The sequence below is a fragment of the Vicugna pacos genome, chromosome 32 (genome assembly GCF_048564905.1).
Source record: "Vicugna pacos chromosome 32, VicPac4, whole genome shotgun sequence".
NCBI lineage: Eukaryota > Metazoa > Chordata > Mammalia > Artiodactyla > Camelidae > Vicugna > Vicugna pacos.
The window spans coordinates 8855078-8870167 of record NC_133018.1 but is presented as its reverse complement, the minus strand read 5'-3'; the positions used below and the strand labels follow the sequence as shown (position 1 = coordinate 8870167).

Genomic DNA, 15090 nt, shown 5'->3' with positions numbered 1-15090 from the left:
GGATGACGCAGTGAACCTTGTCATCACCACATTAAGTATAGAATAGAGTGTCAAGTTTGGTGTTCTCTTTCTGTGTCCCATTTTGGACCTGGTCCCTTGTTTCATTTCCAGTGACCGTGGAGGAAAACTTACTATTTCATGCACAACATCCCAGCTAGAATTGGGCTGCAAGGGAAATGTTCTCTGCACAGTGGTGATTTCTAAGCAAAGGCCGAGGGGATACTTACGTTAATGACCCCCTCTCCCCAAAAGTGAGAGTTTTTGTGTTTGGGGATTTCTCAGAGTTTAATCATTTGATTGATTTTTTTCTTAAATTCCATGTGGAAGACCAGCTAGCACCTGTATGTTTCTGTCCTTTAAATAAAGTGCCCTGTTTGATAAGAGATTGGTGTTTCGAATTATTATCATTTTTAAAAAATTCAGGTTATTTTGTGAGAGAAGCTTGTTTTTCTCTGGCCATTTCATACTGGAAGAGTTTCACGAGGTAGAGGCTGGAAGCTCCTTCCTGTAAGATCAGAGTTTTAAGTTAAACATTACGGCCCCAGGATTATCTCAGGGCTCTCTGGGATAGCATATATGGTGACCGAGCGGTAGAAAAAGCGAGACTCTGATTTTGAAGGACCTCAGGGGTCCTAACCTGGTAAAACTCTCATTCCTTGTTCTTAAGAAGCATTCTCCAGAACTGGGATGTGAGTTGGGTCAGTATGGAAACGATGTGATGCGAGATCAGCTTGCTGGACTTAACAGTTAGGTCTGTAGGTGAATGTGTGAACTTATTAAACCCAGGGACATCTGACGAACACGTGTTTCATGCTTATGTGACATATGGAATTTGGAGTCCCCGTAAGTACTGATATATAGTGCCTTGTAGTTTTATGTGTATCAGCTCTTTTGTGTTTACAGTTATCCTCTGTAGTAGGGAGAAACTTGAAAAAGGGGAAGAAAATTTCTCCAGACATGCCCATGTGGAGATGTTGAGAGGGGTATTTTGTCTGTCTGGGGGGATAGCAGGCTCCGCCTTGGACCCGTGTCTCTCCTGTGGTCCTGGGGGCGGCCCTCCGCCTTTCAGACTGGGAAACAGGATTCTGTCACTGCACTGAGTGTCCCTCTGCCTCTTACTGTGAAGTTCGCATCAATCAGCCAGGCATGCCCGATGAACACCTTCTCTTCGAGGCTGGTGGTTCTTATGTTAAAGTGAACGACCCCTTAGAGGATCCGAGGAAGCCCTAGAGATTCCCGCTCCCCAGATCGCACGATCTCTCCCAGTCGGCACTTGACGCTCACTCACACAAGTGCCCCAACGCTGGAGTCCGCGTGTCCCGAGCATCCTCTCCTGTGAGCGGCCCTTGTGGAAGTGAAGGTGACTCGGGCGGCACAGGCCTGTGGCCGGAGGGTCGGGAGGTCCAGCTTCTGGCTCGTCAGCTGCAGTAGCTGGGACAGGGTCATTTGTCCACGGGGTGGCTTCACGCTGGGCATGGAATCCTTGAATTCCCCTATATAGCGTGTGGCCTCTGTCCACATTTCCGTGTGTCCTGCTCCAGATGGCGGGCAGGCCCCCACTGGATTCGAAAGCACCAAGCCCCAGCCAAGGCCGGCCGGCCGAACAGCCTTCGGCATTTCTCTGCTCTTTGTGTTACATGTTGATTTAGAATTTTCATTCTCAGAGGGCAAGCTTTTTTCCCTATTTGCAGATTCTTGGAAATGGCTCCACGATACTCGTTATCCCCATTACAGGAGGAAGTTCAAGTTCAGAGAGAAAGCTAATTGCTCGAGATCACCTTGATAGCAATCGGCACAGTGGAGCCTCCGTCCCAATTCTGTGCGTTTTAACAGACCCCCTCAGAGACTATCTTTTGCCACCTGAATCTTCTGAGAGAAGCAAGTTCTCAGATTTGGGTGGAGGAAAGTTGTCCATTTCAGATGTTAGTAACAGTTTGAAAATGCAGTGTCTTCATTCAGTGGGTGATCGACCTCAGGGATCTGATGAGATAGCCCTGTGACTTTCGTACACTCTTACCGGAGGTGTTGATTTAATCATAAATATGTCAATAATTCCTTAAAAGATAAGATGCCATAAATTTCTTGTTAAATAATAGGATACTTATTAATAGTGATGGCAGTGTTATAAATTGAGGCCAGCTACATAGCAGGGGTTCATACTGTTTTCTCACCCTTAACACATTTTTGTACTTCTGGTTGCACCCTTATTTTAAAAAGCAAAAGGAACATTCACATCTCTCCCTGTCGGGAGGTAAATGGGGATCCCTCAGCTTGAACATACTTGTCGGGTACTCACGATGCATTAAGGATTTTTTTACGTTACTAATCTTGTTAGTGGCACATTCTAAATTGCAGTAGAAAATTAATGACAGGTTGCATGTGTAACCTTCACACAGAAAGTTCACAGATATCGTAGTGGGATGGAGTTTTGTTTGTTGGAGACACAGTAGTGAGTCCATCTGTGACTTGCCTTTTTCACCTGCTGATCCGTATTCAGCTTTTCCTTGTCAGTAACATACAGTTGAGTCTCAGTCTTTTGAATTGCTGTGTGATATGTCATGAAACCCTTACCTACTAACCCTGTGCCCATAATCACAGGTGCTGTTGGAGTGAAGATGCTTACCCGTGTATCTTTGGGCCTACGTGTGAGTCTTTCTGTAGGCAGAGAGGATATTTACCTAGAGATAAATAAGATATGGACATTTTCAGTTTTCCTAGGTGATGCCACATTGTCCTCTATATTTTCAGGACAGATGGAGCTGCAAAGAAATTTCAAACTTCATTCCGAAGTCTTAATGTTATTGTTTATTTGAGATCATCTCATGTGGGCAGTTATTTCTTGCAGACCGTACAGATAAAGCTGGGTAATAAGGACTAAGACTTTAAATGAAGGGATATATGAGTGCAGAAACTAAGTAAAAACCCCAGAAGGTTCAATTTGAACTGAAAAGATTTTAAATTCATGATTATTTTTTCTTTCCAAGTGTATGTATTTGTCAGCTTCGGCTGAAAAGCCCGAAAAACAGCTGCGGCCCCTGCACAACCACCCTGGGTGTGGGTAGGGGCTGGGCGAGCCGAGCTTAGAACCTCTGTTACCTGTCTTATCAGAACACAAGGGCGCTGTCCAAGGGTTGGGGAGGGCATCACGTCTAACAGATGCAGAGCCCAGCAGGAGGAGTTCCCTCTGGCCAAAGGTAGGGCAATTTGAACAGCAAAAGAATGTGACTGTAATTGACTGAAATACTCTGAATATGCTATGCATTCAAACCCTTGTGATAGACAAAATAACAGCCCCTAAGATGTCTGCATCCTGATCCCCAGAACCTGTGAATGTGTCGGGTCTCACGGCAAGAGGGTATTGTGGCTACAGATAGAATTAAGGCAGCTGAAGTGCTGACTTTAAGATAAAGAGATTATCCTGGGTGACTCTGTGGGCTCCGTGTCATTGAGGCCAGAGGGTCAGTGTCAGAGGGGTACAGCATTCATTAGAAGGAACGGACCACCCTTCCCGGCTTGGACTAATGGATGGGGCCGTGGGCCAAGGAGCGTGGGCAAGAGGCTTGTAGAAGTTAGTGAAGGTAAGGAGATGGGTTCCCCCCTAGAGCCTCCACCAGGAACAGCCCTGCCTGTACTTTGATTTTAGCCCAGTGAGACCCATTTCAGACTTCCTAGATCTTTACGTATCTGGAAGATAATGGATTTCTGTTGTTTTAAGACATTAAGTTTGCAGTAATTTGTTACAGCAGTAGTAGGGAACTGATATCCCATGCTATCCAAAAAAAAAAAAAAAAGAGAGAGAGAGAGATTCTCCCAAACAAAACACTGTATTGATCACCAGTGGCAATGAAAATAGGGCACCAACTGTTTCTGAAACATGGCAATGAAAAAGGTTAAGGATTAAGCACTGGGTTACGTTTCCTGTAAGAACTTCATTTTAGGGTAACCAAAACCCCCTGGTTGATCAGGGAGTTGCAGCAGATGAGTGTGTAAGAGATGATGGAATTAGGAAAAAAGTCATCATTTTGCAACTTTTACTGAAACTATTGATTGAGGCAAAGATCATCAGTGTATGAAACCACTAAATGGAAGGCTGATGGGGGAATTTTAAATGGAGAGGGCAGACTTTTCCAACTGAATTTTCACATCACTTAATATTGGGGCTCAGGACAGGCCGACCCCAAGATCTGCCTAAGTGGCATACTGATGATTTTGAATTAAAGTTACTGGAGAAACAACCAATGCAGGAAGAACACTGTGATTCTCCTTTGTCTCCAGAAAGCAGGAAATAAATCTCCCATGTGCACAGGAGACCGAGAGACATCCTTATCACCAGAGATGGAGAATTCCGGGCCAAGAAGGCTGTGTAAACAAAACCTTGTGACTTCTTCGCTAATTTACTACCCCAAGCCCACATGTGTCTGTCTTGTCAGTTCTTCACTAATGTATTGTTTGTCTAAAAAGTATAAAAGCTGCCTGCTGTGGTCATTTCTTTAGATCCTATTTCTATGAGACCTCTGTATGTATGAATTAAACTTGTTTCTCCCCCTACCCTGCCCCTTTACTCTGTCTTGTATCAGTTTAAGTATTAAATGGGCCAAAAGAACCCCAGAAGGATAGGGGAGGAAATTTTCCCCTCCCACACTAAGAGGAAGTAACTATGTGTCTCCTTATATGAGTCAGTACGAAGTACCAAGACCATCCAGTGAGTGTTCCTGCCCCTAAAGATGGACTTGAATGTAATCAAGTCTTCAAAGCTGACTTCCAGCTTACAGGAAATATGGAGAGAGAGGAACAAGCTGAATGATCTTATGAGGAAGCAAATAGACAAATCTCAAATGGGGGACATCCTCCAGGACTGCCATCTTGGTTTCCTTCCTCAGTTACTGGCGTGAAGATGAAAAGTGGGTGGTGGGGCTAGAGGGGGCGCACTACAGTCAAACGGACTTAAGAGAGAGAATAACCAAATGAAGGCGTGGGTCTTGATTACGTTTTGATTCCCACCCAACTCTACAAAAGACACCTCTGAGAGAATCATGGACATTTGATCTAGGAAATGAGTATTAGGTCTTTAGGAATTATTACTTCCAGGGTTGGATTGTATGTATACAACTGAAACATTATGCTCTATACCAGAAATGGGCACAACATTGTAAGCTGACTATACTTCAATTAAAAAAAAAAAAAGACAAAAGAGAAGTCAAAGCAAATTTGGATAAATGGGAGGGTTACAAGATATTTCTAGATAGGGAGACTCTGTATTGGAAAAGTGTCAGTTCTCTCAAATTAATCTGTCCCAGTGAACATCCACACAGGAATTTTAAAGAATGTGATGAGCCAATCCTCATTCGTCTAGAAGAGAAAAATGGGCACAAACAGCCAATAACATTTTGAAAAAGTGAAACAGTGGGGATCTGCTCTACCCAATGGAAAACATTGCTATGGGAATTCAAACAGTGTGTGCTTGGTAGAGGCACAGACACTTAAATGGCGCAGGCTGCAAAATCACATGTGTTTGCATATTTATATTTGTCTATGTAGTGTAATTTGATTTTAGCTTATGAATACCAGTGGCATTTTAAGCCTGCACTTAGGATTGCACGTGATAATTGGCCATCAGGTGAAGTCATAATTCCTCCACATTGTACCAAAAAATAAATTCTCAATAGAAAAATATAAGCAAATATATTTAAAAAATTTTTTAATTGAAGTATAGTCAGTTTAAATGTTGTGTCAATTTCTAGTGTACAGCACAATGCTTCAGTCATATAGGAACATACATATATTCATTTTCATATTCTTTTTAACCATAAGTTACTATAAGATATTGAATATAGTTCCCTGTGCTATACAGTAGAAACTTGTTTATCTATTTTATATATAGTAGTTAGTATCTGCAAATCTTGAACTCCCAATTTATCCCTTCTTACCCCCTTCCCCACCCTGGTAACCGTTAAGTTTGTTTTCTATGTCTTATGAGTCTGTTTCTGTTTTGTAAATAAGTTTGTCTTTTTTTTTTTTTTAGATTCTACATATAAGTGATATCATATGGTATTTTTCTTTCTCTTTCTGGCTTATTTCACTTAGAATGACATGGTCCAGGTCCATCCATGTTGCTGCAAATGGCATCATTTTGTTATTTTTTATGGCTGAGTAGCGAATATATTTTTGTTACTCTGGAGTATATAAGGCTGTCCCTGGGAAACCCCAAACCTGGAAACCATAAAGGAGAAAATTAATTAATACATGACACAAATGAAGAGTTCCCATGTGACGAACGGTATCGTGTACAGATCAACAGGCAAGCAGTTGAAAAAGTCACATTGGGTGATCTTGCGCAGAGCATATTCTGGTTTGTAAGTCTGTCCGCCCAGAGAGTGCTTGTTCACTGAGGTTCTAGACTGGTTCGCATGGTCTTAAGGAAGACTGAGGGGCACGGAAGCCTGGCCGTCTGTGTCCAGCAAGTCAGCATTTTTCCCAGTTGTAGAAACAAAACGTCATCTGTCAGTCCTGGCAAAGGAAGTGTTTGCTGTAAAAAAGCTGAGAATAGCTGGACATCCATCTCAAGGGTGGTAATTTAGGTATTCTTCACACATCCTTAGGAGAATAAGTGAGTCCAAAAGTGGAGGCTGTATGCTGGCTGGCAGTTTTTCCTCTGTGTGTGTGTTTAATTGCTGCCATCCTTTGTCTGTTTCCTTCAGTTATTTGGCTTAGGCTGATGTGAGTTATCGGATGCTGCCCGAGTGGTCCCCTTGCTTTCTCTCTCACTTCATCTTTGCCAGTGGCCCCTCAGGGTCTGCAGTTCAGCCCTGTTATACTAGACACTGCAACCCCCACCCCACGATTGCCCCTGTGGATGCATATTTGTCACACTGCATTGGGACTTCCAGTTCATTCCACTGTCACCCCTCTAGACATGGCCCCCTTCAGGGCAGAGACCAGGTGGGACTCACCGTGTATCCGTAGTGTCATGGGCAGTGTCCGGAAAGGATGTGCTACCTAGTTTGAATGAATGAATGAATGAATGAATGACGCAATGAGCAGATGAATGAATTGCCTTTTCCTCCCAAAGAGGATGGCTGTGGCAGTATTCATAACACTTGGCAGGAAATGGTACGACAGTGTCATATGACACGCAGTGGAAACTAAAGTAGGAGGGCTTGGGGATGGTGTCCTAGTGACAGCGACCCTGCCCTGGATCCTGGATGATGAGGAGGAGAGGAGAGGTGTTAGTGGGAACAGCACTTACAGAAATACCGAGAGCAGTGGAGAAGCCCTGCGTGGCTGCCGTGCGAGGACAGAGGGAAGACGTGGTTGATGGTAGGGCGGGGCCTCTTTGCGAATGCTCCCTGTAACGTGCTAAGGAGTTTGGGCGTTGGGCAAAATACGAGGCCCTGGGGATCTTGTAAATGAGATAATTCCATGAAAAATCACTCTTGGAAATAAGGAAGATGCTCCCGGCCCCACCATGGCCTCTCACTGTCTCCAGCCTTCCGTCCTCTAATGCTTATTCTGCACAGACAGAGACACCACCCTAAGCCCTCGAATGAAGTTGCTTATGTATCGCTGCTGATTCAAAAGTATTTTGAGAAAAAGGTAAATGGATTCTTCCAATACATGAGCACAAGAGATCTTTCCATTTGTAGCTATCATCTTCAGTTTTTCCTTCGTCAATGTTTTACAGTTTTCAGAGTATTGGTAACCTTGGTTAAGTTTATTTCTAGGTAATTTGCTGTTTTTGATGCAGTGGAAATGTTTATGCCAGTTATAAAATTCTGGTTTTTGAAGAGAGGGAAAAAAAGTGAATGAAGGGCCGCAAATGGCAAAATGTCCTTTTTTATGGGTGACTTGTATTCCATTACATATATCTGCTGCATCTTCTTTATCCGTTCATCTATTGATGTGCAATTAGGATGCTTCCATACTTTGGCAATTATAAGTACTGTTGCTGTTAATAGCAGGGTGTATGTATCTTTTTGAATTAATGTTTTTGTTTTTATTGGATATATGCCCAAGGGTGGAATTGCTGGGCCGTATGGTGGTTCTATTTTTGGGTGTTTGAGAAACCTCCATATTGTTTTCCATAGTGGCTGCACCAATTTACATTCCTACCAACAGTGTGTGAGGGTTCCCTTTTCTCCACACCCTTGCCAACATTTGTTATTTGTGTTCTTTTTGATGATGGCCATTCTGACACGTGTGAGATGATATCTCATTGTGATTTTGATTTGCACTTCCCTGATATTAGTGATGTTGAGCAACTTCTCATGTTCCTGTTGGCCATCTGCATTTCCTCTTTTGGAAAAATGTCTCTTCACTTCTGCCCTTACTGTAAATGGACTGGTTGTTTGCTTGTTTGCTTTTTAATTTAAGTTCAGTTGATGTCAAATGTTAAAGAAAGAAAAGTAAATGGATTCTAAAATGATTCTTGTAACCAATTTGAAGGGATGGTTTAGATCACAAGGTTTTAGTAGCTTTGATGAGATAAACCTGATGACGCCATACATTTATTTGTTCATCCCTCGAGTTGTATCTGTTCGGGGGTGACTTTTGTGTATGGCGGGGTTTTGTTTTGGTCAATGAAATTCAATTATGTTTAGTGTCATTTTAATATCATGTAGTATATTACAGAGGAAATGGCATTACCAACAGGATGGGAATTGTCAAAATATTGGAGGAAAAAACACAAAGGAATTCACATTTAGCTTAATTGGGTTGTGATCTCCTGAATATAGACTGTCTCATGGGGAGTTGTTTAATGCTATGCAAATTACATGCAAGACTTTTCTGCCAAAGATCTGGTGAACCTCGGCACCTCGGGAAGAGCTGACAGCAACATTGCACCAGCTGCGTTTAAAGACCTCTTCAGAGTTTCTATCTGGCGGAATTTGGTGGTTTTCAATCCAGTGGTAAAGTTTTTACCGTGACTCTGGATAATGTAGCTCTATTTCGGGTATTTAATGAATAGTTAGTGGAAAACATTTAGTAACTACACATGGAAGAAAGCAGTTTCCTTTTGAGAGACTTGAATCTAGGGATGACTGCTTAGTCATCCTATCTTAAAAAAAAAAATGTTCTGCTTTTTGGGTTTCTTGATGGTCGAAACAGGTAGCAGCTCTTATTTGGGTGGTGCTTCCAAGAAAGCCACCTTGATAGATCTTTACAACCACCATATGTGCTACTAGTTTTTTTTAGGTGGTATGTTACATATTATTTGAAAGATTTGTCTAGATGCATTTTAGTTTGGACATCAGAGTTCAACAGAATTAAACTTCACACAGAATGCAAAGACTTTTAATAATGGGAGCTATCTTGCTGTCCTGCCTTTGGCCAGTAGAGAGCAGATACCTGGTGGCTGGTCTTTAAACTACTTTGGGTGGGGGACGGTATAGTTCAGAGGTAGAGTGCGTGCTTAGCATGCGTGAGGTCCTGGGTTCAATCCCCAGTACCTCCCTTAAAAATAAAAATTTAAAAAAGAGGAATTAAAAAAAACTTTCTACAATGAAAATTTCAAGCATATACAGCAGAGAATCATACAATCAAATTTATGTCATCATCGCTCAGCTTCATGAGTTACCAGCACATCGCCAATCTTGTTCCATCCATACCTTTTACTTTCCTTTAGATTATTTTGAAGCATACCTAGACGTGGTATATCATTTCATCTGTATTTCTAAAAGATAAGCGCTGCTAAAATGCCAAACATGAGCATAACACATTGCCACTGCTAAAGAAAGGAATACTTAACTAATATAAAATATTCAATCTATTCACATTTCTTCAATTTTTTTTTCAAGAATTTGTTTTTCCTTGAGTTGAGTTTCAAATAAGATCTATATGTTTTGTCTGATTGTTATTTCTTTTAAGCCTTTTTTAAACTGTAGGTTCCCTATCATTTTCCCTCTTGAAGTTTTTTGTTGGAGAAATGGGGTCATCTATTGTGTAGAGTTTTCCCACACCCAGGGCTTTGCTGTTTTCATCCTTCTATCATAATCATAATCATAATAATCATAATAATCATAATAATAATAACACCCCAGCTTTATTGAGATGTAATTAACATAAACTACACATATTTCAAGTGTCCAATTTGGTAGTTTGTCTATAAGTATTAAACCAGTACCAAAATTAAGATAATGAACATATACATTATGTTGTCTTCCAACAGTTTTCAATTCTGTGATACCAACTGGGTGCCCTACAATTCAGTTCAGTTCTGACACTAACTACCCAGAGTGGGGGCAGACCCCCAGGTTAAGGGCTCAGTCCCACAAGACTGCCCCCACTTCAGATGCTAGCTGCAAACTGTGTCCTCAGTCTGTCTGCATTTCTACCTGACTGACAACAAATTTGGACGTTCCCATGACCTTCTTTTTTGGAGAGTGGTAATTAGGTTTATTGATGAATTTTTAATTTACTTTTTAGAGGAGGTATTGGGGATTGAACCCAGGACCTTGTGCATGCTAAACATGTGCTCTACCACTTGAGCTGTACCTTCCCCCAACCATGACCTTCTTAGGTTTGCTATTTCACTAGAACAACTCACAGAACTCAAGAAAGCCCTATGCCTGTGATTAGTTTAATTATAAAGGGTACAACTCAGGAACTACACAGTGGTTGTTGCATAGGGCAAGGTCCTATGGGAAGGGGTGGAGTACAGGGCTTCCATACTCCATCCAGAAGTACCACCCTCCCAGCACATCAGTGGTTTCACCAACCTGGAAGCTCTCCAGACCTCCTAGTTCTAGAGTTTTTATTGAAGTTTCATTACACGGGCACAATTTGTTACAACATTGACTATTGGTGATTGAGCTCTGTCTCTAGCCTCCTGGAAGTCAGGTGGTGGGGCTGGAAGCTCCAACCTTCTCATCACGTGGTTGGCTCCTCTAGCAACCAGCCCTATCCTGAGGTTATCTAAGGACCTTCCAAGTCACCTCATTTGCATAAACTCAGGTATGGATGAAAAGGGCTCCTTACGGATAAGACATTCCTATCAGTCAGGAAATTCCACGGCTTTTAGGAGCTCTGTGCCAAGAACTGGGACAAAGACCAAATGTAGCTATTTTTTATTTTTCTATGTATATATCGTCTCTAAAATTTGTTCCTGCTTCTTTGTAATCAAACTATATGTAGTCTTTTTTTTAATGAATCTGTTTCCTTTTACTCAGAATAATTATTTTGAGATCCAACCATGTTGTAGCAATAAATTATTTCCTTTTTATTGCTGAATATTATTTCATTATATGGATATCCACTCATACCTGACCATTCATTCACCCACTGTGGACATTTGGGTTGTTTCCAGTGTTTGATCATCACAAATAAAGCTGCTGAGAATATTCATGTACGAGCCTCTGTACGAGCGGATGCTCTCATTTCTCTAGGAATGGAATTGATGGATTATATCGTGGTTTATGTTTAACTTATTATGAAACTGCCCCGTTGTTTTCCAAAGTGTTTCCTTTTATATTCCCGCTAGCAGTGTATAGGAATTCTAGTCATTCTACATCCTTGCCAGTGGGTGGTATGGTCAGTCTTTTCTAATTTTAGCTACTCGAGTAGGTATGTAGTAATATCTTGTTGTGATTTTAATTTGCCTTTTCCCAGTGACTAACGTGGGGCAGCTCTTCATATGCTTATTTGCCATCCACATGTCTTCTTGGGTGATACGTCTGTTCACATCATTTGCCCATTGTTTTTTACTGGGTTGTTTGATTTGTTATTCTTGAGCTTTGAAAGACCTTTATATATGCTGGATACAGTTCCTTAATCAAATATATGACTTGCCAGCATTTTCTCTCAGTCTGTGGCTTGTCTTTTAATTCTCTCCAGTGGCTTCTGAAGAGCAGAATTAAACCAAAATTCAATAACAGAAAGACACCTGGAAATCTTCAAATATCTAGAAATGGGTCCACCCAGTTCAAGGAAGAAATATTAAGAGAAATATTAAAGTTGAGTTGAATGAAAATGAAAACAGACTTAATGTCTGTGAGATACAGCTAAGTCAAGGCCTAGAGGAAGTTTTATAACATTAAATGGTTGTATTAGAAACATTTAAATTCATTCATCTGGCTTTTTTAGAAGTTAGAAAAGGGGCAAATTAATCTCATGGTAATTAAAAGCATTTAAATAACAAAGAGTGGAAACCAATGAAAGATAAAAAGTATAAATAGTAGAAGAAAATGAAACAAAAAGTAATAATCAATACAATTGATAAACCTCTAGCTGGACTGATCGAGGAAAAAAAACAGTTTAACAACAAAGAGTGAAGAACTATCACTCAATCTTGCATTGAAAAAACAGTGAGGAAATACGATCAACTTTCAGTAATCTGACAACTTAGATGAAATAGACAAACTCCTTAAAAGATAGAAGTTATCAATATGAAATACCAATACAAGAAGAAACAGAAAATATGACTAGCCCTGTGTCTGTGAAAGAAATGGAATTTGTAATTAAAAACCTTCCCGCAAAGAAAATTTGAGGCTAAGATGGCTTCACTGATGAGTTCTAGCAAACATTTAAGGAAGAATTAATACTGTCTTACACCAACTCTTTATTATTACTTTATTATTAAATTCAATTTAATTTTGAATTAAATTAAATAAAAAGGAATGAGTCCCATCTTACTTTATGAACCACATTATCCTGATACCAAAACCAGAGAAGCTATTATAAGAAAAGAACAAGACTTGCACACTGAAAGCTATAACATAGTAATAAGAGAAATTAAAGAAGACTTAGATAAATGGAGAACTATGTCATATTTATACATTGTGCACTTTATATTATTAACAGGTTAATGTCCCCCAAGTTGGTTCAACAAAATCCCCGTCAAAGTGTCAGCAGGCTTTTTCCTGGGAAGAAACTTCCATGTTGACTTAAAAAACTTACAGGCAGTGAACCTAGGATAGCCAGAAAAACAAATAACAAAACCAAATGCGATAAAACAAAGTTTGGAAGACTTAGATGGCCTGATTTCAAGACATACTAAACCTAAAGCAATCAAGATAATACAGTATTTTTATAAGGATAGTTAGATATATAGGTCAGTGTAACAGTACAGTCCAAAGATAGACTTACATATATTTAGTGGCTTTTTTTTTAATTGGAGTATAGTCAGTTTACAATGTGTCAATTATTTCTGGTGTACAGCATAATGTTTTAGTCATAAATATGCACACATACATTCGTTTTCATATTCTTTTTCACTATACATATTTAGTGTTGAATCAACAAAGATGCCAGGATAATTCAATGGGGAAAGGATAGTTCTTTCAACAGCTGGTACGATAACAATTAGATGTTATAAGGCAAAAAAGAACCCTGATTCTTACCTTGCGTCATACACAAAAATTAACCTGAAATGGAGCTCAGACCTAAACATAAAATCTAAACTTTAAAATTTCTAAAGGAGAATACAGGTTAAAATCTTCAGGACCTTGAAATGTGAGAAATTTCTTAGCGGCCTGTCCGCCAAAGAAATAACCAACACATTGGAACTCATCCACGAAACACTTGCGCTCTTAGAAGGACTTCGTGAAGGAAGTGAAAAGGCAAGGTGCAGACCTGGAGAAAATATTATCCTCGCATCAATTTGTCATCGGATTGTTCCCCAGCTGTGTAAAGAAATTTTACAACTGAATAATAAGACTAACAACTCAACTAAAAGATAAGCAAAAGATTTCACTACACACCTCATGAAAGAAGAGATGTATATATCCCAATAATCATGTCCAAAGACGTTCTCAATCACCATCCATTAGAGAAATGCAAATTAAAATACAAACTAAATCAAATGCTACTCTACACCCAACAGAGTGGTTAAAGCTAAAAAGACTGACAACCGAAGTATTGGCAGGGGATGTGGAGCCACTCGAACAGTCATACGTTGTTGGTGGGAATGTAAAATCCTACGACCAGCTTGGAATATGGTTCAGCGGTTTCTCATAATGTTAAATACAACTTACCATATGACTGCCAATTTCACTTGTAGATATTTACCCGTGAAAAATAAAAACACATGCCCATGAAATGATTTATACACAAATGTTTAAAGCAGCTTTATTTATAATAGCCCCAAACTGGAAACAACCCAAATGTCTATCAACAGATGAACAGATAAACAAATGGTAGAATATTCATACAATGACACACCACTTGGCAATAAGAAAGAGCTAAATACTTACGCACGCAACAATATGGCGGAAGCTTGTTTATGCCGAGTGAAAGAAGCCAGACACAATATACAACATATTGTATGATTTTATTTACACAAAATTCTAAAACTGCAGCAAGTCGTCCGTATTAACAGAAAGGAGATCAGTAGTTGCCTGGATCCTAGAATATGGGGAGATTGATTGCCAAGGAGCACCTTTTGGGGGTGAGGGAAATATTTGATGTCTTGATTGGGTGAGTATTATATGTGAAAAGCTCATTTAATGGTACACTTAAATATGTACTTAATTACATATCAGTTAAACCTATACCAATTAGTTTGTTTCAAAAAGTAAAAAAAAAAAAAAAATGGGGGGGATAATGCCAAATTGCTGCCCATCAGTGGATGACAGAGATTTAATTCCTACTTTGTCTATTCGGGTAATTGCTTTTGGGGTTCACTTATTGAATGATTCCTCCTTTCCCCATTTGTCTGCCTTGCCACTTTATTCCGTGTCAAAGTTCCATGTATGTGTGGGTCAGTTTATGGGCGTTCTGTTCCATTTTATTGATCAGTTTATTTATCCTGTCTTAATTATCTTAGCTTCATAATAAGCCCTGTTGTCATTTTTTCCCTTCAGAAATGTCTTGGCTGTTCTTAAGCCTGCATTGTTTTGCATACATTTTATAAAGAGCTTGTCTGTTTCTGTGTTCTAGGAAAAATCCTGTTGAAATATTGTTTGGGATCTTAATTGATTTTATTCATGAATCGGGGGTAGACTTTGAGTTTTTGCAATATTAAATCTGCCTGTTCCTAACTGGTGTATCTTTACATTAAGATCTTCTTCAACGTCTCTCAGTACAATTTTGCAACCTCCCTGTAACGTTCCTCCCTGCACATATTTTGCAAGATTTATTTTAAGGCATTTGGTGTTT

General features: G+C 39.9%; 1 protein-coding gene across 2 annotated transcripts in view; it reads left to right on the top strand.

Annotated features, from left to right (window-relative positions):
* The window catches only part of GRK3 (G protein-coupled receptor kinase 3), a 173818-nt gene that overhangs the window by 68990 nt on the left and 89738 nt on the right, over positions 1-15090 (top strand). The window lies entirely within an intron of this gene.